The following is a 26,346-nucleotide window of genomic DNA, read 5'->3' as shown; positions in this document are numbered from 1 at the left end:
CTTTGTAGAATGACTTTTGGGTTTTTCAGGGATTCTAGTTGACTTTCTATTTTCCTACTGACCAAAAAATAATATGGTTTACTAACTTCTCAAGTGAATTTTATTTCTAGTCGTGCTTGTTGTATAGTATCCAACTCCAACACTTCTCCCCCGCCACCCCTTCCAAGGGTTTCCAAAGGAAATCCAAGGATTTCCTCTCCAGGACTCTCCACCTATCCTTCTGTGTAATCTGGAACAATTATTACAATAATCCCGCTTCCACCTTAATACTTTCCTCCACTAAAATTCGACCTGGACTAATGTCCAATTAATTACCAATGGTTATTTCACATGTGTCTGTGTCTGTGAGTGAGTGAGTGAGTGAATGTGTGTGTGTGTGTGTGTGTGTGTGTGTGTGTGTGTGAGAGAGAGAGAGAGAGAGAGAGAGAGAGAGAGAGAGAGAGAGATTCTTCATAATTTTTCACAGCCAGTAGAGTGGATTTTTTTTAGCCAATGAAAATGTACTTTCTTTAGTTAGAAAACCACTCATTTCTTTTTTTAAATTGTTTTAATGTTTATTTATTTTTGAGAGAGACAGAGCATGAGTGGCGGAGGGGCAGAGAGAGAGAGAGAGAGAGAGAGAGAGAGAGAGAGAGAGGGAGGGAGAGAGAGGGAGAAAGGGAGAAAGAATATGAAGCACGCTCCAGGCTCTGAGCTGCCAACACAGAGCCTGATACGGGGCTTAAACCCACAGCCTGCAAGATCATGACCTAAGCCAAAACCAGTCGCTTAACTGACTGAGCCACCCAGGCGCCCCAGAAAACCACTCATTTCTGTATTTGTTCACCATGGACTCTCTTCCATTGTTTCATGTCTTTGTGAATAATTGTAATTTTTATGTAGGGAAAAGTACTGTGAAAGTGAAAGTATGTGTTAAGTATACCAAATTTGCTATTAAAATGTATTATTTGATTCCCATTTCAAGAGAATAGGAAGAGCGATTCCCAATGTTAAATGCCAGGGTACATTATACATAGAAATTGAGCCACTCCAAACCCCATAAAGTGATTATTGAATGAGCACCAATTCTAGGACTGCATCTCCCATATTAAATCTTAAATTCACGTTCTTCTCAGTATTATTCTTTCTTAACAAGACCTGCCTCAGCCCTACTTCATTCATTTCTGAATTAAAGGTGTGTATGAGTTTAAAACTTTTAAGTCTTAACAGGCCAGTAGCTGCACATGACAATATGCATACAAGTGGAAAGAGCCTCCCTTCTATCAGCAGTTGCCAAAAATCCATTGATTATTGATAAATCTTCATGTACCAGGCATACATCTAAACTCACTTAATGTTCTCTTCCATCCTAGGAGGTAGATGCTATATTTACCAGTCCCATATGGCTAAGGAAATGAGTTAGAAGAAAGTCAAGTAACTTGTATCATGTTACATGGATGGTGAATGGTGGAGACATGATTCAAGTCCCACTGGTTTGGCTCCAGAGCCTGCAATTCCAACCTCTCCAAGATGACAGTCAATGAATGAACAAATGAATGAGTGAGTGAGTGAGTGAGTGGTGAGTGAGTGAGTGAGTGAGTGAACGAGGACTGGGCTATTTTCAGTAATTCACAATACCATGGGTGTACATATGTGTGTAACAGCTATGTGTATATTTTGTACCATCGAAGTTTTCACCTCTTTCCTAATATTTCAGTGAGAAATTTCTTCAGGGTCATGGAAGATAGAGACAACAGATGTTAATGGCAGTTAAGAGAAAAAAATGCCTGAAAGATAAGCTAAGCATTCAAGCGAATAGAGTGACACTGTTAGGTTTATTAGAAGAAAGTAAAAGAAATTCATTAATGGGGTATAGTGATAAGCAATATGGAATATATATATTATTATATATATTTAAAGTAGATAAATTTATTAATCCATGCCTCTACCACCTCTTTGTTCATATATTAGTAAAGTTGAGATACTGTTAATTATTGCTGAATCTGATGCCATGAATACACAGCTATTTAACCCATGATCAACTACAAATGTAATCCCCTTAAAATATTAATATAAAATATTTATGTTTATATTATCTTTTATTGGTCAAATTTATACTTCTTTTTTTTTATTAACGTTTTTATTTATTTTTGGGACAGAGAGAGACAGAGCATGAACGGGGGAGGGGCAGAGAGAGAGGGAGACACAGAATCGGAAACAGGCTCCAGGCTCCGAGCCATCAGCCCAGAGCCTGACGCGGGGCTCGAACTCACGGACCGCGAGATCGTGACCTGGCTGAAGTCGGACGCCCAAACGACTGCGCCACCCAGGCGCCCCCAAATTTATACTTCTAATGTTTAACAGTCACTCCAGTTTTCATAAATATTTTGACATATTTTTTTTCCTTTTTCTTCAGTGACAGGAATGCAATATCTATTCAACAGTCAGACAGGTGAAGTCAAGATGTTAAACAATTAAGAAAAGAAAGAGATTCCAATGGAAGACGTTTGACTTTGACTAGCATAAAGGTCACCATATCTTTATGTCACTTTATACATTTGAAAAGGTCTTTTTAAAATACAGCTTTTAACATAAAACAGTACAGTTTTTCAACATAGCTCAATACTTTTGTGTAACCTGTCAAGTATTTTCATAGGTCTGACTTTTACTGCTGCAATACATCAAAACATTTTTTGCTATAGAGGTGTTTGTTTCTAGTTAAAAAATTACACCAATACAATAATCATCAATAGAAAATAACTTGAGGATTCCAAGTGTTCAGACTGTAATTGTATTTTAATAACTACTATTAAATTAAGACATTTAAAAATAGATATCATTCATGTGAAATAATTTATAAATTAAAAAAGTATATCATGAAATAAGACTGGATTCTTTATTAAACTATCGAATTTGATTCTTTTTTGCAAAGGACAAAATAAAATACCTAAGTGGTAAACAATTCAACACCTTTTCAATGATGAACTTATCTGATAAGTTGAGACTAACTCATGTCCTTTCTTAATTCCAATACACTGACATACTTTAAGAGCTTTAGAGTTATTCTGCAAAATTAGCACCATTTTATGACAGAGGCAATACTGAAAGAAAATAAAGAGCAAATTTATACTTGCTTTTTTTTTTTTTTTTTTCCTGAGTTTACATCTTAAGTCAGTTGATGTCTTAGGTCAGGTTCCCTGAAAAACAATTCTCAGGCACAAATTGCTTGCAGGAAGTTTACCGTAGGAATGCTGTGGGGGAACATCTTAAGAGAGTGAAAGAAGAAACAGAACATGATACCGTTCAATAGAGGACTTATCAGAGGTTCTAGCCTAGAGTGAAAGGACTCTAACATAGGCAGCAAGGAAGAGAGATCTGAAACGGCAGCTGTGGTTTTCACACCAGCTGCCCCAGCAAAATCCCTCTCTACTTGCATCCATATACTGAATGAGCTTACCAATGAAGTAAACTCAGCCTTTTTCCTCCTTCAACACCATGTTACCTTAGATGTGAGCTAAGGGAGCGTTGTCACTTAACAGTAGTGAACAACTGGGAGGTCTGGGCCACCAGATCATTCAGGTAACACTGGGAATGCCCAATCCTAGATGTACTTCTGCCTTTACCCTGAATTGTTCTTGGTGCCACTCAGCTTTTATGTTGGTCGGTTTGACAGAACCCAGCTCCTGATGGGCAGCTGTAGCCCCATGGTCACTTAGCATTCCATGGTTAGATAGGTTATTTCTAGTAACGAGGAGCTGTTGTTTTGAATGGTGTGAGAGGCTCTTTCCTGCAGATAAGCCTTATTACTTTTAATGTCACCTAGAAAATAGACCAGATGTGCTATTTCCAGGTAATGGTACAACACATGTCTCCATCTTAGTGGGTGGGAAGTACCAAGAGAAACAATTTCCCTTTACTTTAAGAAGGAATGTTCCAGCTACTCCAAACTATAGGAAGTCCAAAAAAAAAATTACTAAGGTTGAAGGCCCATCCTCTTATATGCATGTGTCTTACTAAGGCGGTCAACTTTCTTACCACTTTTTCCTCATCTGTGCAAGTAATATGATGTCACAGATATAATGGAACAATAGGATATCATGTCCAAATAATCCTGGACCCTTTGGGGTCTATTATGACATAAAGTAAGAATTAACCCAATCTGAGCAAGGATGTAAGTTGTAAATATATAATATTGCTCATTCCATGAATGTAAACCCATTTCTCATATGGATAAAAATAGTATGTTCACCAAATCAATGTCCTTAGACCATTTACCGGAGGTTGCGTTGATCTGCTCTAGGAGAGTTACCATATCCAGCACAGCAACTGAAAATGATTCTACTTCTTGATTAAGTTTGAGATAGATTCCTATCAACTACAAGAAGCCATCTAATTTTTGTACAGGAAAGACTTGAGAATTAAATGAGGCTTGTATGGGGGCCACCACTCTCCTTTATTTAAGGGTTAATCCCCATCATGTTCAATCTACTCACAGATTGTGATACTGTTTGTGATTTACTACCTTTGCCAGGAGGAAGCAGTTTCAGAGACTCGCATTGTGTCTTTCCAACAGGCCAAGGAACTAATGATGTGGTCCTACCAGCCATATACTCTTAAGTATGTCCATACAGATTATATATTGGGGAACCGTGGAAATGTTTACTAGATGGGGTATAAGCTGAGCAGACTACGATCTGAGTAGAGCTGAGTAGTGAGGGGAATGTGGGCTGGAACTCCATTTATTTTACCTGGTTTCCACGAGCCCTATATCTGAGGCCGTGATGATGCTTCAGATTCTAGGAATCAATTTCAACTTGAACCCTATATCCAACTGTTGTCAAAATGTCTGGTAAATCCCTTTTTACAGTAAACACTTAACAGAAGAAAATGGCCTAAGTTTCCCTTGGAGAAAGAGCCATGAGGGGAATTACTGCCATATACACATTCTATAGTATTAATTTTTTCTTCCTTATGAGGACTCACCTGCCCTTTCAGTTATTGGATTCTGGGTCTTCAAATTATCTCAGCCCTGGATACTGAGCATGAGATCATAACTTTTTATTGAGAGGCACCGTAAATCTCCAGATCATAAATAAATCTTTGAATTATTTTGATTGCATAAATTGTGAAATACCCTAATAGACTCCCCATCTATCTTGTACACGGAATGATGTGTCCTTGTAACCATCTCTATAACTCTCTGTGGGCCAGGAACTTCCAGCTGCTACTCTGACCATGTTGCTCATTATGATGTTTCTTGTTTCTGACTCTTAAATGCATAACTTCTCTCATATCGGTTTCCTATTACCACCACTGCAATCAGGGTGTTCAAATCTGTAATGAAAACTCCCAACAACTCTGATGTACTATTGAGGTTCTCAATTCATCTCAAGAGGGATGCTACTCTTACCAGCAGTTTCCTTATTGATTTAATAAATGTAGCATTCTCTGGGCCCTCCTGTGGAAAATAGCTGGGAGTCATGTTTCTTGCTCTTATACAGTATAGCTTCTCTACGTTGTCATTTGATCCTTCCTGAACCATCTGCTGCGAAAATTCTGCAATTTTTACTTCATTTAATTTGGCTCTTTATTTTTCCAAGGCTCCAGGAGCATGCTAACACTGTTTCCAGTGGTCCGTGCCAGGATATTAACTGTCACTGTCATATTGATAAATTCTCCCTTATCAGTTTTATGTTACAGAACTCTAGATCGATCCATCAACCTCAACACCCTCAGGATTTAGTGTCATATACACTCTTGCAGCTTCTGCTGGCATATGCTACTTAGGTGCTGTGGTCTGAATGTTTGTGTCCCCCTAAGATTCATTGCCATTTTGTTATAGCATCCTGACTCTTGTAAGGTACTAGGTTCTGAAGCTTCTCTGATGCATAGTCATTTTCCTTCCCAGGCAGTATCAGCATTTCTCCAGTTGAGTTATGTTTTGAGTTGACCCTCATTACTGTTCTGGTAGCCAGGAGAGGAGGTGAAAATTGATCCTCAATGACCTGCAAGTTAAATTGTAGGATGCTGTCTTCAAGCTAATGGGGAACATTCATCTTCAACAGGGAGAAATGGCCCAGAGGTTGAGAGGAGACCTAGTTTCAAATTCATCAAATGTACCATCCTAGATGTGTTGGTTCGCCAATTTTATGGTTTTTTTTTTCCATTTAAAGTTCTGGCCTGTGGAGCAGACCTGCCTGTGTTGAGAATTAAAACTTTACCGTGTCCTTATAAGTAAATCCTAGGTCTGAGTTTGGCTTTTTCTTATCTCTGGATGCTGAAGACAACAGACGAGAGAGCCCTCAATTGGTGCCCTCTCTTCTTCCAATGTAGTACCAAGCTCTGGGTATATATTTGTTTCCCTTTGTCTTTTTTCTTCTCTTGGGATAGGGTGAGAATGATCTCAATTGACGCTTGCTTTTGTGTTAATGTTGAGTATCAAGGGAAGCCCCACTCAGATTGTTTTAAGAACTGTTATCTCTTAAAGACAATTATTTCATCCAAACTAATCATCATCAAAAACACTCCTTTCTAATTAATGCCCAAATGACAATCTTTTAATATGATTATCTCAAAATAAGTAAAGCCTTCCTTTCATTTCTAGTAGTATCTGATTAGATTTGTGTTTTATTTTTCAAAACTTCACCCAAATTAGCTTATGTGGCTAACGTTCCATACTGAAAATGCTTGATGATTTTTTTCACAAGAAAGGACCAAAAGGAAACAACCTTTCCTTACAAAATTCATTCATTTAAAATATCTATGTAAAGTTCCTCTTTATTTTAACTTGATATAGAAATAATCATGTAATGTTATTTCAATCATTAAGTGATTGCACCTAATTCTAAAATTTTTGAAAAAACACATAAAAGTGTGTTAGTTTAAATAACACAAAATCGTGAAGGATGAAAGAGAAGATCCTTGGGAGTGTATTGGAAACTGGAGGAAACAAGTCCTGTTAAATTTCCTTAAATTTTGTTCAAGTGAGATTCACAGATCACATAAGCCATCTAGTGGCACTAAAAGAAACTGTTTACCAATTCTTGATAGACTCCATCATCCACTTCTCAGCGTTCTACATTTCTGAGTTTATTTTTCCAACTCAATATGTGTCACCCTGTGGGAAGAGTTCTATTAAATTCAAGTTCCACAGTTTTATTTTCCATACAACTCTTACGAAGCACTGTTTTATGGATAAAACATAAAATTATATTGGCTTTTCTCAAATGCTTTTTGTACATCTACTGTTATGGTATGATTTTCTTTTTTAGCCTGTTGACGTGATGGATTACATTAACCAGTTTTTGAATGTTGAACCACCCTTGCTTGCCTGGGATACATCCTACCTATCTGGTTGTGTTATGATTCTTTTTACACACTGCAAGTCTACTGGCAATAAGTTCCTTCAATTTTTGTCTGAGGCAGTCTTTATTTCTCCTTCACTATTGAAGGATAGTTTTGTAGGGCACAGAATTCTAGTTTGGTGTTTTTGTTTTTCTTTCAACACTATAAGTATTTTCCTCCCCTCTCTTCTTGCTTTGCATGGTTCCTCAGGAGTAGTCCTATGATTAGGTCTTGTCTTTTGGTAAACCTATGCCTCTCAGCTTGAATTTAACAAGTGCTTCTCAGTTGTTGTTGTTGTTTTTTTTTTCCTGCCCCTTTAGGTGGAACAGAATGACAACACTGAGCTGGAATTGCGTATTTCTCTTCTCCCATGTGAAGGCTAGACTGGAGTCGGGCATTTTCTTTCTCGCAGGTCAGTTAGGCTCTGATAACACAACAGTAGATTAGATTCTGGTTTCTTTTGAAGGCAAGCCTTGTTAAGAAGAACAGAGTGCTCTGGTTCCTTTTTCTTCCTCCTGATGGAAGCACAGGGATTTTTCCCTGAAAATTTTTGTGAGAACCTGGTCAAGCTCCCGAAGGTAAATCTCACAAAAATGTGGAGGCTCCCTATGACAGCGTTCCCTGGAATGCATAACTCTTGTCTACTCTAAGCTTCCAGCAATTCGCCAATCACAGCTGAGCGTTTCCTTCCCTGGCACTGGTTGCCACGGCAGTTTCTACTTATGAGTCTGCTCAGGTAAGCTGTGACACCTTATAGTCCCCTTTCTGTCTCTTCCATCTTGGGACAGCAATTTGTCCTGTGTCCTCACCTCTCTTGTGGATTCAAGAGGAATTGTTCATTTCTCACTTTGTTCAGCTTTTTACTTGTTAGGACAGATTGGTGACATCCAATTTATTTTCTTTATATATGGTCAGTATCCAATAGAGAAAATTTCATTCAAATATAAAATTATATTGAATTTTTATTTAACTATTAAATATCTTTGAAAATGTGATATGGACTGTGACACGGCTTTGGAGGAAAACATATTCTCCATATTGGTTATAAACAGTACATGTCTCTGTCACTGGATTAAAATTTATACTCATGCACAAATTAACCTTTGTAATTAATGTTCTTTCAGTTCTCCTTCCTCTTACCACTTCAGTGCATGCTGCCCCAACTTTCCGTTCACACCACCTACATAAGTTTCCGGAGCTATTTTACTGTTACCAAATGGCAGGCAAGATTTAATCTCCCCTAACATCAGCCCTCAACCTCTGACTGAAGGAAATAAGGTATAAATATCCATCTCTCTCAACTCGGACTATTATTACTCTGAGGTTCACATGTTACCCTACTCCTAGTTCCCTAGCAATATAAGCTCCATTAATGGGGCAACTTGCTTCCTAAAGAGACCTGTACTGACTGGCTTCTCTTTCCTTTATCATAGCCCCAATATTTCTGGGCATTATCTCCAAAACATACTAGCTACCCGTGAATCATTGTCTCACTGCCTTTTTCTGGTGTCCCTTCCATAAGGACACTGCTCTTGTTTAGGTGTTATGAAAGATATTCTATGTTTTAGTTTCAGCAAATAAAACATTTATAAAGAATTTATGGTTTTATTAAAATTTCAAAGAAAACCTCTGATGCACTTTAGATATTACATAAAACCTAAGAAGAATAATTTTTCAATCAATGCTGGGGATCTTAAGTATTTTATAGCCTTTATCTTATTTAATTCTTCAACAATGTTGTGAAGTAGGTCATCTTCATTATTGTGATCTTTATTTAATAAGAAAAAAATAAAACCTTTGAAGCCAAATTCATACAACTTTGGTTTGAAACACAGAGAAGTTGTATCCTCCCAACTCTAAGTTACCACTTTGCTGTGCTAGCTCTTTGGTTCAATATGTGAAATCAACCCAAACAACTCATTCCCAGTGGAAGAAAAAACAAATGTATCTTAATCTCTTATACTAAAGAATCCAACCTGAGAGCCCTCTTCTGTGTTTCATGGTACTCTCTTCTCCTCGTTTTTAAAAATGTTTATTTATGTTTGAAAGAGAGAAAGAGACAGAGTGTGAGCAAGGAAGGGGGGAAGAGAGAGATAGGGAGACACAGAATCTGAAGCAGGCTCCAGGCTCTGAGCTGTCGGCACAGAGCCCGACGCAGGGCTCAAACCCATGAACCATGAGATCATGAGTTGAGCTGAAGTCATATGCTTAACAGACTGAGCTACCCAGGTGCCCCTCTCCTCCTCAAATTTTTACTTCCAGGTCTCCTCAATCCTTCTCAGCACACTAGGACCCTCTTTCTCATCTACATATTGTTCTTAGATATGATTGTCCATCAACTGTTTAAGTAAGCTTTCTGTACCAACATTCTATTACAATAATAGATCTCTTGAAGTCAGAGAGTTCCTAATTTTCAGCTAATCTAGTCCTCACCTTCAGTGCATATAACTGAATCTTTGATGTAATCAGGCTGCCTTACATTCACTCTAAAACCAGATACAGCATGCAACATAAAAGCTCCTAAGTTCTTTTTCCCTCCACCAAAGTTCTCTATAAAGGGTTTGAAGAGCAAGGAGAACTTTAATGAGGTGTACTTGTGTGTGTGCTTGTGCAGTCTCCCACATGACACAAAACTCTTCTAGCATCTCGATATTGCACTAGAGGGTACTGTTTCAAGCAACAGTGTTTCATCTCTTTCTTGTCTTCTCACAGAAATTTCTCTGCCAGTCTTTCCCTTTTCTCCTCTGGCTATGCTCTCTTCTCCTTCCCTGTATGCAATGTTCCCATTGCTATTTGTCCATTCCTTTTCACTCAGAGCAATGAAGCTTTCTCTCGGTTTTATATAATTCACATTCCACTCATGACCCCACTGGGGCAAAAAAGAAAAAAAAATAACAATAAATGGTTTTTGTGTGTTTTTTAATCCATTTTTGAATCTTTGCCTCAATATATTCTAGGTACTCCTACTCTGCAACATGATTCATGTTCAGATGCTATTTAAAAAAGAAAGTCTGTGTTTTACTTTCAGATTCTATAGCATACTCATAGCTTAGCAATATGGGCAGTAACAGATTCATGAGACTTTGGGAAACTAAAAGTATTAGGACTTTAGGATTTTTTTAAGAAAAAAAAATTATGACTTCAAAATTAGGTACAAATTGGAAAGTGTGCCTGTGTATGAAGGGCATTTAAAAAGAATCATGGATTCCTGATCAACCTGGTTCTGATAATGCAGAGCTGGAACAAATGATTTCCTTGGAAGGCTTGCCTTAGATTTGAGACCCTATTTTTTCATTAGTAGGTATTTGAAGTTAACTGAGTTTTGCTTGCTGAGAAAATTTAATGAGGAAACCTACACAAAAATGCCTGGCAATTAGGAAGCATTGAAGAGATGTTAGTTACGTCTCAGTGAAGTACATTTATTACTTTTCACATTTATAAACAAACTACAGCCATATTTTAAATATACAGTTTTTCACAGCAAGGAAAAATTAATACCTGGTAACTTTGAAGGCTTCCATATTTTTTCATTGTACTTCTATTAGAACAATTTTTCAAATTTAATATTCTCACAAAAGGAATGACATAATAAGAGTGTTAGCACATGAACTGAAAGAACGATATGATAAATTTGAGTTAGTATCTTACATTTTTTGTCTATTTACTGTATATAAAAATTGAAAGAAAAAAAGACTCACAAATCTGATTATTTAACTATGTTTCTAATTGGATCAGATGATTCATATTTCTGTATGAAATGTAAGAAAATTTAAACAAAACTATTATTATGATATTAAAATATAACCTTTTTAATTTAAATTTGGGTTATTTTGAAAGAATAAATGATACTAAGTTTTACTGGATTTTCAGTACCACTCAAAAAGCAAATCCTAACATCTACCTTTATTTTCTTTATGAAATAAAATATGGAAGTTTCATAAAGTCAGCTTACCTACAGCAAAACCATTGTAAATAATTAAAAAATGGAGCATTATATTAAATTATGTTCAAGGTTTTTAATAAATTATAAAATTGTGATGATTTTTTATGATGCATTTTTGCATTGGTATATATCTTAAGAAGCCAAATATATAAGAAATGCCTGTTTAAAGAGGATGCCAAAGTTTCACCCACTTATCCTCTAAGGTATCTTCAAAAAAACTTTAGAGCTTAGTAAAAACAGAAGTTGCCACTTTATGATCATTGCATTTGTCAGCTTTAAGATGGTGATATGCTTGGAAATATTACAAACCATCTTTAAACTTATTTTAGTATCCCAAAGTCCCCAAATTAATTAATAACTTGAATTAAGACATTAAAAGCCTCTACTACTTAGCATCCTCTCTGAAATTTAGAGGTTTTAAAGAGGTTTTTGACTGGCATCTACCCTCTCCCATGTTTGGTTATCAACTAGAGTGCAGAGTTGAGTTTATCACACCCTCTGGTTCATGAAAAATGATATTCATTGGTCTGTGCTAGGGATTTTTTCTCATTTAAGGTCATTTCATTTCTCCCCATCACCCATCTTTTCTCTCGTTCTTCTTCTGACATTAGTGGCCAACTATGATGTGTTGAATATATAGATATTTAAATTGAAAAAATATACAATTAGATATTTAAATTGAAAAATATATATACAATAATGTATATATATACAATAATAATAATATACACAAAATACAAAATATATATACAATACAAAAATATATATACAATAATGTTTGTGTATTTTAATTCCCATAAGTGAAATTATGGTACAAGCTTCATTCTGTTATTCTGTTGTTGTTTAAAAAAATTTTTTTTTCAACGCTTATTTCTTTGGGGACAGAGAGAGACAGAGCATGAACGGGGGAGGGGCAGAGAGAGAGGGAGACACAGAATCGGAAACAGGCTCCAGGCTCTGAGCCATCAGCCCAGAGCCTGACGCGGGGCTCCAACTCCCGGACCGCGAGATCGTGACCTGGCTGAAGTCGGACGCTTAACCGACTGCGCCACCCAGGCGCCCCTATTTTAAACTTAAAATTATACTAAGAACAATGCATACTGCATTCTCTCGACAGATACATGGATAGATGGACAGAGATAAATAGACAGACCCACATATGCACATTGAGGCTTCTGATACTGTGCCTCTACATTATTCTTTCTTACGCATTTGCCAAGTTGCATCTATTTACTTGCCTAGGGATAGACAGTTATGCTCCCTACAATTAACACATTCAGTAATGAAAAAAAAAGTCTTTCTACATATCCTTTAAGATGTATAATCTGTGCAGGGGTTCCTCTGGGTGAGATGTTTTCAGGAGAGACATTATAGGGTATTAAGACACAGACAAGTTTAATTTCACTTAATAATTCTGAGTGCACTCTAGAATAGCTTCCCAAGTTTCTACTTCCATTTCACATCCCCATCAACACTGGCTTATCCAAAGATGAATTCTCTGACTATATAATGGATATTATGTAATTTGTCTCTCTCTTTTGTTTTACTTTCATTTCTCTTATTACTAATGAAGATGAACGTCTCTAAAGCATATAAATTGATCATACTTAGTGGAAATTCTAATTTCCTTTTCCATTAAAAAATATATATAAAGTTCTTCAAACATCTGCAAAATTTATCTTTAAAGAAAATTTTGTTTTGAAATAGATCCACTAAATTCTCATCTTTCAGTTTGTGGTTTCTGACATGCTTATGAAACACTTCTTATTTTATTCATTTTACTTTATAGTGTAGGTCCCTCATTTAGATTTTAAACAATCTGGAAATTACTTTTTCAAAGATAAGAGGTAAGGAAACAACTTTATTTTTCATAATTTTGTAAAACAGTTTTCACAAAGTTATATTTCCTACTGAATTTGGTATTTTATGCTGCACAGATTCTATACTAAATTCACATTTCCACTGCTGGCTCAAATCTCAGCATTGAAAGAGTTTTGCTTCTGGGGACTTAGTGTTATTCCATTCCCAGCTCCCTACTCTTTTCTACTCTACCTGACACATGGTTGATTATAAATTCTGAGGGAATCTTCTTCAGAGCATCTATATCCTTAATAGGGCATGTTCTTTAAGCCACTATTTGTAATCAACTATAATGCAAGAGGAAAAAAAAAACTCACACCTTTAAAACAATTCCCATAAGTCATGTTACTTTTTAAATATACATTTATTTTGGGGAGAGCACGAGTGGGGGAGGGGGAGAGAAAGGGGGGCAGAGGATCCAAAGCAGGCTCTGCACTGATAGGCTGACAGTAGCAAGCCCCATGTGGGCCTAGAACTCACGAAATGTGGGATCATGACCTGAGCCGAAGTTGGAACGCTCAACCTACTGAACCACCCAGGTGCCCCAAGCATCTGACTCTTGGTTTGGGGTCAGGTCATGATCTCATGGTTCCATGGGTTCCAGCTGCATGTCCAGCTCCACACTGGCCATATAGAGCCTGCTTGGGGTTCTCTCTCTGTCCCTCCCCTGCTCTCTTTCTCTCTCAAAATAAACAAATATGCATAAACAAACAAACAAATATTATTTTACCTGTTAAGACTTGGGTTTATATATTAAGAGTTAAGCCTACAAACAGTAAGGTTCATATTGTCAAGGCTTGAAAGAACAGATACAGAATGTGATATAAGATAAATCTTACCACATGGAGACCCACTCGAGGCACCTGCTGATCTTTACTGTTATTGCCAATAATTAAAAAAAAAATTTTATGTTTATTCATTTTTGAAAGACAGAGAGAGACAGAGCATACACAGGGGTGGGGTGGAGAGAGAGGGAGACACAGAATCTGAAGCAGATTCCAGGCTCTGAGCTGTCAGCACACAGCCCGACGCAGGGCTCAAACTCATGAACCGCGAGATCACGACCTGAGCCAAAGTTGGATGCTCAACCAACTGAGCCACCCAGGTGCCCCTGTTATTGACAATAATTATAGCAGGCAATGGATGAGCCAAAAAGCAACCTCCAGGGAGATATCCCATGACCAATCTTCCCTTACATACAAACATTACTTGAAGGGGCTCAAGGCATTCCAGTTTAGGATTTTCTGTTAAACTTTACTTGAATCATATTACATTGGTTTAAGTCACATGGGCAGGATCGCTCAGTAGCTCCAGTGTCACTTGTCACACATGGTGTTATCTAAGACTACTTGGGCTTAAAAGGATAGCTGCTACCACTTTATGTACAACCAAGGTGACATCAGGGAAAGGCTGGCCATATCATTTCTATTTGATTAGCAAGGCTTGCTGAGCCCTTATTAGTCATAGTGTCTGATTTGACCTACCCTAAAATAAGGCCATCAGGCAGTTGTGGGAGACTCAAAACCACCAAGTTTCAGGTGCTAAGCTGCAGCAGGACCAAACTCCTCACCCATCCTCCAACCGTTTTTAGCAGGAATTTACTTGCTTCGGGCAGTTGTCATCCTTGTACAAGGAAATTGCCTCTCCTTGTGTGGCAATGGCCATCTAAATAATCATGATAATTGTGATTTTCCCATTTCCTACTGGATTCTACATTGTTTTTGCTAGAGCACACACAAGAAGAGACAGGGGCCACTTCCCCATGTGGGGAAATAGCTGAATGGAAGAATTCACTCTGGACTTCGTGAGCATTTACAGAACAAGGAATTCCATTTATATATGTAACAGTGGAAGCCACAATGACAGCATGTTGAATAGCCTCAAAGGCCCCATCCAGGAGATTGCTTTAATTTTCTTTGTTCACTGTTCTTTGCCCAAACCTGGTCTGGTAAATCCAGGTCCACTTCTCCTGGAGAACACAGACCAAGGGGGCTAACATACATTTGTTGGAGGCTATGGCCACAGGCACTCAGAGATCATGCTATTCAACCACTGGAACATGGGAAGTGAAGTGATGGGAAGGCTAGGTTGTATGGAAGTGAGGTACCAGAGGACATTAGTGGTCCCTAACTCCAGGGTCAGCATTTCCTCCTTCCATGTGTACCTCCAGGCTCTAGTAAACACTAAAATCAAGGGACTCTTCTCTACAGACCCTCCCCTCCACTGCTATGGTTCCTCCTTGCAGTTCTTGGAACTTCAGCCACCCTTGTTCTTAGCATCCACTGCAACAGAGCCACACAGAACGTGACTTGAGTGCATGTATTCAACAGAGGTATAAAAGTTTGAGTCCTTCTCCTCTCCTAAGTTCCCCAGCTTATTCAGCCTTTTTCCTAAAGCAGATGAGATGAGGATAAATGATAGAGAGAGGTGGGTTGGGAGGGGTAATGGCATAGGTTTTGAATTTATTTTCAGTTTCAAGTGGCTTTTGGTCTCTTGATCTCTCAGGTTTAAGAACCTTTTGATGTCATCTTTACATTTAAATTTCTATATTCTCATTGTGGGAAGCATTTATTCAAGGTATAGGGTCCCTTAGTGCCCCCTTGTCATGATAGCATCCTTTCTCCTCTTCCTGTGGGACAAAGAGGGAGCCACTTGGGCAACGTGTTTCAATCCTACCTCTTGCTGCTCAGACTCATTCACAGCAGGACACTGGAGGTGGGAGAAGTCCTTATTCTTCCATTTCACCCATCTCTTTGGCGAAAGCATATATTAACTAATCCTAGGAAGTCTTCTCATAGCCTCAAACCCAGCCTACCCAGGCCCTCCATCTTCCCCTTCCAGACAGTTACGTCTGTGTCTGCATTTCATTCTTGTCAAAATCATCAGAATCTAGAGTTTAATCCTACATAAAAGCTAGCAAGTTAGCTTGCTGCTGTTTCATGGATGCTGGCAAAAGACCCAGCATTCCAGGATCAAAGACAAAGAGTATTAGGTATAATACAAGTAGCAAAAGCATCTTATTTGCCTAGGTCCTCCTTACTCACGCCCAAATCCCACTGGGGTTATGTGGAGAGGCCCAGGTAGACACTGTGTATTCAGTGGGCTTTCATTAGCTGAAAAATACTGAGCTCAAGGAATTTACTGCTCTTAGACAGCAGTAGACAAGCCTGATCTTTGTCTGAGGGCATAGGTTATCTCATCACCCAAGGCTGCTGGCTGCAAATACAACCCCAAGAAAAGCATAGGCAAAGAGGGGTAAAAGCCTTATATTCTTTGCATATCTGTCAAGAACTGGAGCTGAGGGCCAGTTGTATATTGACTCTTACAACAGACAGAAGAAAATAAATGAAACGTCATGATTATCAATAAGTGAATAATGAGTATGTTTTCACCTCTAAAGCAATAGAAGATACTGCAGATGAAAATACTAATACTTTGAGAAAACATTTCATGTCTTTATGTGTCCAAACCACTGAATTTACTTGAATATAAATACAAAATATATGACATAAAAATTTATTTGGCACTAACTAAAATTGGTATGATAAATCCCAACGTCACAATAGATAACTGGGTAAAGGATATAAATGTAGTTTAAACTGAAGGAACCGCAACAGCTAGAAATATTTGAAACTATTACAATGTTAATTTCAAGCGTGCAAATGAATACAGTGTTTATTTAGCAAATTATTATTATTATTATGTGTTTTTAAGAAAAATGCCCAGTATTATTAGAAAGAGTACTGAGAAAACACTTTCACACAGTGTCTGTCTTTAGGTACAATAATTTTGGAACTTGTCAATGTTTTCAAAATATTAAAATGGTCACATTCTTTAGTGTAGAAATTTATTTCAAATAATCTATAATTCTCTTTTTAAGTTTATTTGTTTATTTTGAGAGCAAGAGTGAGTGGGAGAGGGGCAGAGAAAGGGAGGGAGAGAAAGAGAATTCCAAGCAGGCTCCATAGTGTCAGTGTAGATAGAGCCCAATGGAGTGCTTGAACTCATGACCTGAGTTGAAGTCAAGGGTCAAATGCTCAACTGACTGAGCCACCCAGGCACCCCTCAGATAACCAGTCTAATGCCTTATTAGAGAGTTAGTATTAAATGCACTAGGTGTGTTTTTGGTGCACTGAAATTCTGTTTGTAAAGTAGTAAAAAAATAAATGGCTCCTGAAAAAATGTGGAAATGTTAAGTGTTCTTCTCAATGAAATTTAAAAAAAATAAATAAAGAGGGTGAGAGGAAACTTTAGGAGGTGATAGATAACCTTAAGGCATAGACTGTGGTGATGATTTCTGCAAACTCATCAAATTGTATATATTAAATACAGTGTTTTATGTATCAATTGTACCTCAATAATGTTTTTTAAAAATTCATTTAGAATTTATATACAAAGAGAAGAATATTGAAAAGGAAAATGTTTTGTTTTTGTTGTTGTTGTTGTTGTTGTTGTTTTTTGGTTAGAGGGAGAGAGAGCATGCAAGCATGGGAGAGGGACAGAGGGAGAGACAGAGAGAGGGAGATAGAGGGGGAGAGAATCTTAAGCAGGCTCCACACTGAGCACAGACTCTGATACAGGACTTGATCCAAGACCCTGGGATCATGATCTGAGCCAAAATCAAGAGTTGGATGGTCAACTGACTGAGCCACTCAGGTGTCCCAGATAAATACATTTTAAAGTAAGGGTTTATATAGAAATAGAATATTTTGTCACCAAGAAAATGCTTTTTTGTAAACAATCTACATTTTAAGTAGCAAAAAGCAGAGTAATAACCTGCATAAACAGTATGATTGCCAGTTGGTAAGGAAAATATGGTTAGATAAAAGCAGGGCAGAAATAATGATGAAATGTTAAGTCACTACCTCTGGGCAGTAGGAATTTACAGAGGATTTTTTTTGTTACTTTGTGCTTTCCAAATATTCCAATATCATGGTGTGATTGATACCATATTTAGTTACTTGATGTCATGATATGCTTTTACATATTTTTAATAAAAATTAAACATTAATTTTAAAAATTATATACATTCTCACTTAATATATAGCATTCAAATGTTAAAATTAATTTGCAATTAATTTCCAATTCTGATAGGTTATACCCATGATTATATTTTGAAAGATACTAAAAACTAAAAATAACTGAAATATGCTTCCAAGGACATGACAAATAAATTTAATCCTGGAACAGAAAAAGGATGGTAGGTAGTAACAAAGAAAGTCTGAATTAAGTATAGACTTCCATGCATAACAATATATTAGCATCAGTTCATTAGTTGTGATATATGTGCCAAACTATATAAGATATTAAAAATGGGGAAAATTGAGTACAGAGTATTTGGAAACTCCACATATTATCTTTGCAAATTTTTTTCTGTAAATTTAAAACCATTGTAAAACTAAAAACAAATCATGTAAAAATGCTTCTGAAGTATGTCTCAACATTCATAAAAATTTTAAATGAATTATTTAATTTTGTAAAAGGTAATGTATGCATGTTGTGTATAATTACAACAGTACAAATGATATATTTTTATTTACAAATTACTCTGTCATCTATGTAAATGCAAGACTGATTTTCTACTGATTTATGTCCATATAGCTAACTTACACAAAGCCTCTGAGAATCATTAACCATTTCTGAAAAGTAATACATGAATCCTTGTTTCTACCCACCCAAGAGTTTTCTGAACAATAAGAAGAAATTTGATTAAAAATGAAAGCCTAGGTATGATCAGATTCATCTAAGTTGTGCATGTGGAACCATAAATCATCTTTAGGACTAAGCCATTCTCAGAAGATATGAAAAAAATTATCAGGAGGTTGTTAATCCAGGACCATATACTGCAAAAAAACACTGGTGTTTTAAATATGCTAAAAGCACAACTTGGCAAGCAGACCAGCTGATCTCTAAGTTTGAAGACTCTGAACAACCATATCCACTTCTGTAGCATTTAGACACTTGCCTGTGACCACTCACTTTTTAAGGATGCCATTGGCCAGAATGGAAAGATGAGAAAAACAAAGAGGATACCTAATTACACTGAATTAATAGCAGAGACAAATATTTTATCTTAGACTAGATTCTGCAGCCTCTGTTTGAAGCATCATTTGATGACTATGGAGTTCATGCATATGAAGTTGTTAATGTCAGTCCCACAGGAGATAAGGAGCAAACACCATGGAAGACTGAATGTGTGTGAAAACAGAGGGGCTGTAACATATAAGAGGAGCATGTATAAGAAAAGGTTACAATTTCCTCTAGAGATAGTGATCAGTTATCAGCACCATGGAGATTTAACTACTGAGGGCCACTCTCCCACTAAAATTAGATTTATTGTTTAAGAACACTCCTGAGACTTCATTCATGGGAGACTGTGTCAAGCAATCGAGATTTGGGAACTTAAACTTAGGCTCATTCAAAAGCCATGTGGACTCCACTAAAATTTGACTTCTATCCAATATTGCTTTTATCCTTTGTCTTAAACTACTACTTTGTTATAATAATAATAATAATAATAATAATAATAATTATTATTATTATTATTATTATTATTATTATTTTGGCTGTAATATTCGCTAAGGAAATAATCATAATTAACAACATAGTACACAAAATCCCCAGAATATGTAGTGTATTTCTAGCCCATTTTGTAATAGCTTAGAACTGTTACACAAACATTTATCTATCCACAATATTTAAAACATAATTTGCCTTTCTCTGCCTTATCAGTTGAATGTTCCATTCTGGGTTGTAGTACATTTTATTGCATTTAAAGATAACAAGGCATACAATTTTCTAGAATTTTTTTTTACAGCATTACTTTTGTGACATTCAATTTCTAATGATTTCTAACGATTTTTTTTCTAATTTTTAGAATTGTTTTTTCCCATATAACATTGGTAAATGAATCACTCAATATGAAGGATCAAGGAATAGGACAAAAAGCTGGAATGAATATGAATTTCTGCCTCCCCCCCATAAAACCAACGCCCCATAAACATTTCTGAATGTCTCCATTCTGGCTATTTATCTGTGATCATTTAATGGATTAATGACAAATATAAATTATAATTTATGTAATTTATATTATATAAAGTATAATGTTATTCATTTACATACATTACAGACATTTAAAATAAGTGTGAAACATGCCAAAAGGGAATTGCAAAGCACCATGGTATTTGTGAGGAGAGACCATCACATGCTCAGGAAATGATCCATGGTTTCAAGTTTATTTGAGTCTGTTGCATAGGCTTAAATAGTATTCTGGCATTTTGTTTTTGCTTTTATTTTTATTTTGGTCTCTGAAACAATGCTTCTTTATGACCCAGAGAGAACAGGCCTCTTAGACCTCCAACTGGGAGAACATAATTGACCAAGGACCCAGCATGTGTACTCTGAATCTGTCACTGAGTATGCATGTGCCAGGGCACACTTCCCACAGGCAGCCCCAGCCAAAGACTGGAGGCAGCAGGGATCCCAAGAGAAACCAACTCTTGGTAAACAAGGGACTCCCTGGACAAGCAACTTGGCTCACGGGCTCCACCAAGGCCTTGCTGAACTTTCCTTCAAATGCATAACATTTTACTTTATGATTCAGTGACAGACTGATTTCCTTCGATGTATGATTTTAGCTAGTCAATATTTACTGGTATGAAACCATATTTGATTTTGATTCTGGCATCATATTTTAGGTAATGCTTTTAATTTTTACTGTTTTTTTGCCTCAATCTTTTATTATATAATCTGTGTGTATGTGTGTGTGTGTGTGTGTCTGTGTGTGTGTGTGTGTGTGTGTGTGTATTTATTAACTGAGTGGTCTATATATTCATTTTAGTAATTACATTAGTAGCTGTGAGGTACAATGCACATAAATTTCTATTGATTAACTCCCTACTATGAACAATGATGAAATTAATACATTCTATTTTCCTTCCTTCTCTCCTTCATCTGTACCTTCCAATTTCAGTTAATTGTATTGATTTTTGGTGGTTACCTTTATAACCTCTATTATTTGATACAGTGTTTATTTGATGTTTAACCCTTACAATAAAGATGTAAGGGAAATAGCCTTCTTATACCAATTCTATCCTCCTGTCTTTTCTTATTTATATCATTTATACATAATCAGGGCTTGTAATATATTACAAGTCTGTTCTGTGTCAGAACCCTCAGTAATAATAGGCTAATTACTATAGTTAAAAGACGTCAACTCTCAATCACTTCTGCTCATGATGGACTATCCAAGACTGGTTTTACACAACTAGCTTAGGAAAAAATAAGACAAAACAAAAACAAAAAACAGAAAATCCCAGGAAGAACGAGACAAAATATATGATTCAATTGTCTGAACACATCAGGGGTAGTGGGGTGGCTCAGTCAGTTAAGTGTCCATCTCCAGCTCAGGTCATGATCAGGTCTTGATTTCATGGTTCGTGAGTTCGAGCCCTGTGTTGGGCTCTGTGCGGACAACTCAGAGCCTGGAGCCTGCTTCGGATTCTGTGTCTCCCACTACCTCTGCCCCTCTACTGTTTGTGTTCTGTCTCTGTCTCTCTCTCTCAAAAATAAACATTAAGAAAATGGATGACAACAACAACAAAAACCAATGCCTGACACATTGGATAACAGCACAGAACAGTGATGTCTGAGGAAAGAGAAACAAGCTCTGTAATGTCACAGCCCTTTGTTTGCTGTAATGTCACAGCACAGGAAGGCAGAACCCATGCAAAGCCTGGTGATCTGCCTGAATTAAAGGGATGAGATAGAGTTGGGAATTTGGGGAGGTCAACATGTCTGGAATTTACAGGACAGAGAACCACATAGGAAAGAGCAACAAGGAAAAGGCAGAACTAAGCCCAGATTTCTGAGATTAATTCAATACAAAACATCATGCTCAGTTGATGACTTCTTCAAGTTCATTAAACTATTGCATAATTTTATTAGAATGTAATATAATCATATGTTTGCAAATGCCAGAGCATTTTAATCAGATTTAAATGTAATTTCCTTCCTCTTCTTTATATAGTGTTTTATGGAAGGGCTCTAATAGGATAGCTGCAACCATAAAAAAGAGATTGTCATTCCTAGGAGAACATAAACATATAAACAAGCCAGAGTTATTGTCCTGATAGGTAAATTTAGAAAGAGGAAATAGAGTTTGAGAACGTGATGGCCAGATGGGGCTGCATTAATGTCAGCAAGTCATTTTATCAATATTAACAGCCTTCTTTTAGAGCTGAAGATTGTTTGAGGTTAGATCATATAAGAAGTTTGTTCAAAGCTACAAAGCTAATGAAAAGCTGCTTACATATCACAACTTCACTAGCTATACAGAGTTGGACATTGTCACTTTAACAGAAGAATGGACTTCAGCGGAAAAAAGGGTTCACACAGAAGCAATTGTGTAGACTTCTTTTTCAAAGCATGTGTAAGATAATTTAAAAACAATGAATGCTTGGGATCTAAGTCATATTTAATTTCTTTTTCACACTACTCCAAGATTCTTAAAATGTTATAAATTTATTAAATAAAGATCTTCCCAAAACAGTTTCAAAGATATTCAGGTAATAATATAACCAAATTAATTTACTAAAATAAAAATATGTATATTTTGCATTCCTTTTCCCAAGTTAGAATTTGCAAGAAAGTCATATTTTGTTTGGTTCATATTTCTAACTAACATTTTGTTTGGGATATTTTGCTTAATTACTCTCTAAATCTTAGGTGAATATAAAAAAATAAATAATAAAAAGAGTTGCCTCTAACAGAACATACCATTAGATACTTCATATATACCGCCACTTAATTTTCTCAATAACTTTGAGAAGTAGGTATAATTATGTCCATTTTTATATGAAAAAGCTGAATTCTATATACAGATCATGTAACCTACTTGCCCAAGACTACAGAGCTAGTAAGAGTTGGAAACCAGACATAAAGCTGAATTTGAAATGTAGGAAGAGAAGCAGGAATGAAAAAGGCTGTATAAATCAAAAGATATGAAAATTTTAAGGAGGGATTACCCATTCTAAAAAAAAAAAAGTAGATTCAGAAAGGTAAGAACTGAACAATATCTATTGGACTAGGATATGGAAGTCACTAGTGATATGCCAAACAAGTTCTTGTAGAGTATGAGGACGAAGGGGAAGTGGAAGCAGGAAGTGAAGAAGTGAAGAAATCGAATGTAGACAGCTGCTTCGAGAAGCTGAGTTGGAAATCAGACATTAAACACATGAGCAGGTTCAAAGGAAAGTTACTCTGTTTTGTTTTGGATTATTTATTTATTTTTTAAAAGTCAGGAGGGACTTAAACATGCTGTATACCACTTTGGAAAAGACTTAAGAATTTAAAGGAAAGCTCAGGATCGAATTTGTACAGTAAGAAAAGTTATTTTCAAAGCAAAGCATTAGCAAGGGAGTCCAGCTTTCAGATCAACTTGCTCACTGGAAACATAAAAGGAAATATGGATAGTTCAAATTTTTATATGGCAGTTGAGGTTCTTAATAGAAAATATATGGATCAACTATGATAAAGTCCAATATTCATGATTTTGGTAACACAATGTGCTGGCCTTGCAATAAACTTGAAGGGATCTTATTAGAAAACGATTGGACCAGTTATGATAAATATTCAGATATTCATGTTTTTAGAAACATGGTGTGGTGGTGCCCTTGCCAACAAATGGAAACATAAAAATATATAGGAGACAGTATGAGAGAGGAGCACAAGAGAGGCAAGAAATGGTTGGTACAGGTGAAGGGACAGAATGTGTAGCAGAGGATGTTCTGATGAATGAGTTGGCTTTCAGTGAGAAGTACAGAGCCATCCTGACAGCTATCATTCATTCTCTAAATAAAAAAATATATATTTTATTTACATATATATAATATACAGATATATATATATATATAAAGTGTTTACATATATGTGTGTATTATATATACAAAGCATTTAATAGTATAATCTCTTCATTCTTTGAGGTATTCTCTTACTTGGAGAGTATAACTTAAGATGTAATGAAAAAAAGTGCAAAGTATATATTAGGAAAGAAAAGTGTGTCTGAACTTGTAACCTTGTATAACATAAAATCTTGATTTATTTTATTTTTTATTTTTTTAATGTTTATTTATTTTTGAGGCAGAGAAAGAGCATGAATCGGGGAGGGTCAGAGAGAGGGAGACAGAGAATGTGAAACAGGCTCCAGGCTCTGAGCTGTTGGCACAGAGCCCAACGCGGGGCTCAAACTCACAGACTGCGAGATCATGACCTGAGCCGAAGTCGGACGCGTAACCAAATGATCCACCCAGGTGCCCCAATCTTGATTTATTTAAATAATTATATTTTATATTTGAGAAATCTCTGATAAAAGTGCCAAATTTCTTAACTTCCCTTTTTTTGTTTTTTTTTTTAAATATCTAAATTTAAGCTTATCTATGTTGTTCAGAATATTCCTTTGATTACAAAATACCACATTGCTATTAAAATTACAAGGGTGAGTTTAGGAATATTGTTTTTTTTTTTCCTCCTAAGAATGGAATCTTAAGTTTATAGTGCTTTTGAAAAGCAACATGCAATAATAAGATGAAGCAGCAGAGGGAGCTCTAACATTCATTAGTACTACTATTCTCCTGTCATTTTTTATTTCTGGATCTGAAGTAATTGGGGATTTCAAGATACATATGCAGAAACACTTATTTTTCTTATTCCCTGTAAATTTTATTTTTATAAGTAATGTATGCATTCATTACAAAATGCTAGCATTTCTAAAATTAATGCACAGATTGTAAACATCAAAATTTAATAAATAATGACCTGGCAATACAGTTATTAGTAATTATATTTCAAAATTTACATTTCAATGTTAATGTGCTATGCTGTACAGATTTTTTTGTAGATGATATGTATTGAAAAAACATTCAATGGATGTTTTAACTTTACATTTTCCTCTTTTAAGCTACAGTAAATAGTTGCCTGCTAAGGTATCACTCAATAGAAAGTTAATCCATATATAATGGCTACATATCCTCAAGTTCAAAACCAAACTTATTTCCAAAAATCAACTCTTAAGTAATTTAATTTCACCCTTAATAAGCCTTCTTTGACTAACCCCTCTACAGGTAAAATTAGTTGGTTTTCCCAGTGCTCTATTATCATCAGCTATAGCAATTTAATTGCAATTTAATAATTTAATTTTCTAGCCTCCAGTATGAAATCTTCATATCGACAGCATCTAGCAAAGAGCCTGGCATGTGGTTTGCACTCAGTAAACATTCACTTCATTGAATGAGAAGAAGGTGTTCATTTGTAGTATAGGAGAGAATAATGAGAAGCAACTCTAGACAAAGTAAGGCACGTAAAAAGAAAATAAGTAATGGAGAAGAACAATGGCAGATTTTTTAAGTGCCTTATTTAAACCCAATAGTGATATAATTATCTTTGGTAAATAGAATAGGAGTGGCAGTTTGAAAGTAACTCCAGACCAGTTTTAGGCCATAATAATAAGAGACACATTAATGACAATCAATATCAAAGGTCAGGCAGTTCACATAAATGAGTCAAACTTGGCTGGTTGCGACTACAGAAAACAGGACACATACCGTATCTACAAAGGAGATATCTACTCATCTCTAATTTCCTGAAGCTAATTGCCATATGGAAATGTGAACTAAATATTCTAGATTTCTTCTTATAGGGGAAACCAAAAAAAACAAATCTCATGAATTATGAATTGTTAATTGATGGCAAATTTTAAAAACAGTATCTGGCTTAAACAAATTATATCCGTGCATTCGATTTGTCCCAAAGACAGTTTGCCATTTCTTGATTCAACCAGGGCAATACCAACAATGATGGACAGGCAGTGGTGAATTCTAGGAACTAGGAAGCAGACTGAAATTAATAACTATAATACACATACACACATACACAAAATATACATTTATAGATATAGTTATAAAATACTTTGAATGCAATTATTAATCTAAGCTGTGGCAAATTATCCTATCTTTTTCTGTCTTTACCTACTTCCTAATTTGTCATATGTTAAAAAAGAATTCTCCAAAAGTTTTCTTTTAAAAATTGTTAGTTCCTCTTCTTATTTATTTAACACATGTATGCTATTTCATTGCAAAATTAACATACACTCTTTGAATATCCAAAGATACATAAAGGAAATCCCTCTTCCTACCTGAATTTATTCCATAGAAACAGTCACAAAT

Source organism: Felis catus, chromosome A2, assembly GCF_018350175.1.
Source record: "Felis catus isolate Fca126 chromosome A2, F.catus_Fca126_mat1.0, whole genome shotgun sequence".
In the NCBI taxonomy this organism is placed as follows: domain Eukaryota; kingdom Metazoa; phylum Chordata; class Mammalia; order Carnivora; family Felidae; genus Felis; species Felis catus.
The sequence above is the reverse complement of the archived record's forward strand: the minus strand, read 5'-3'. Positions refer to the sequence as shown.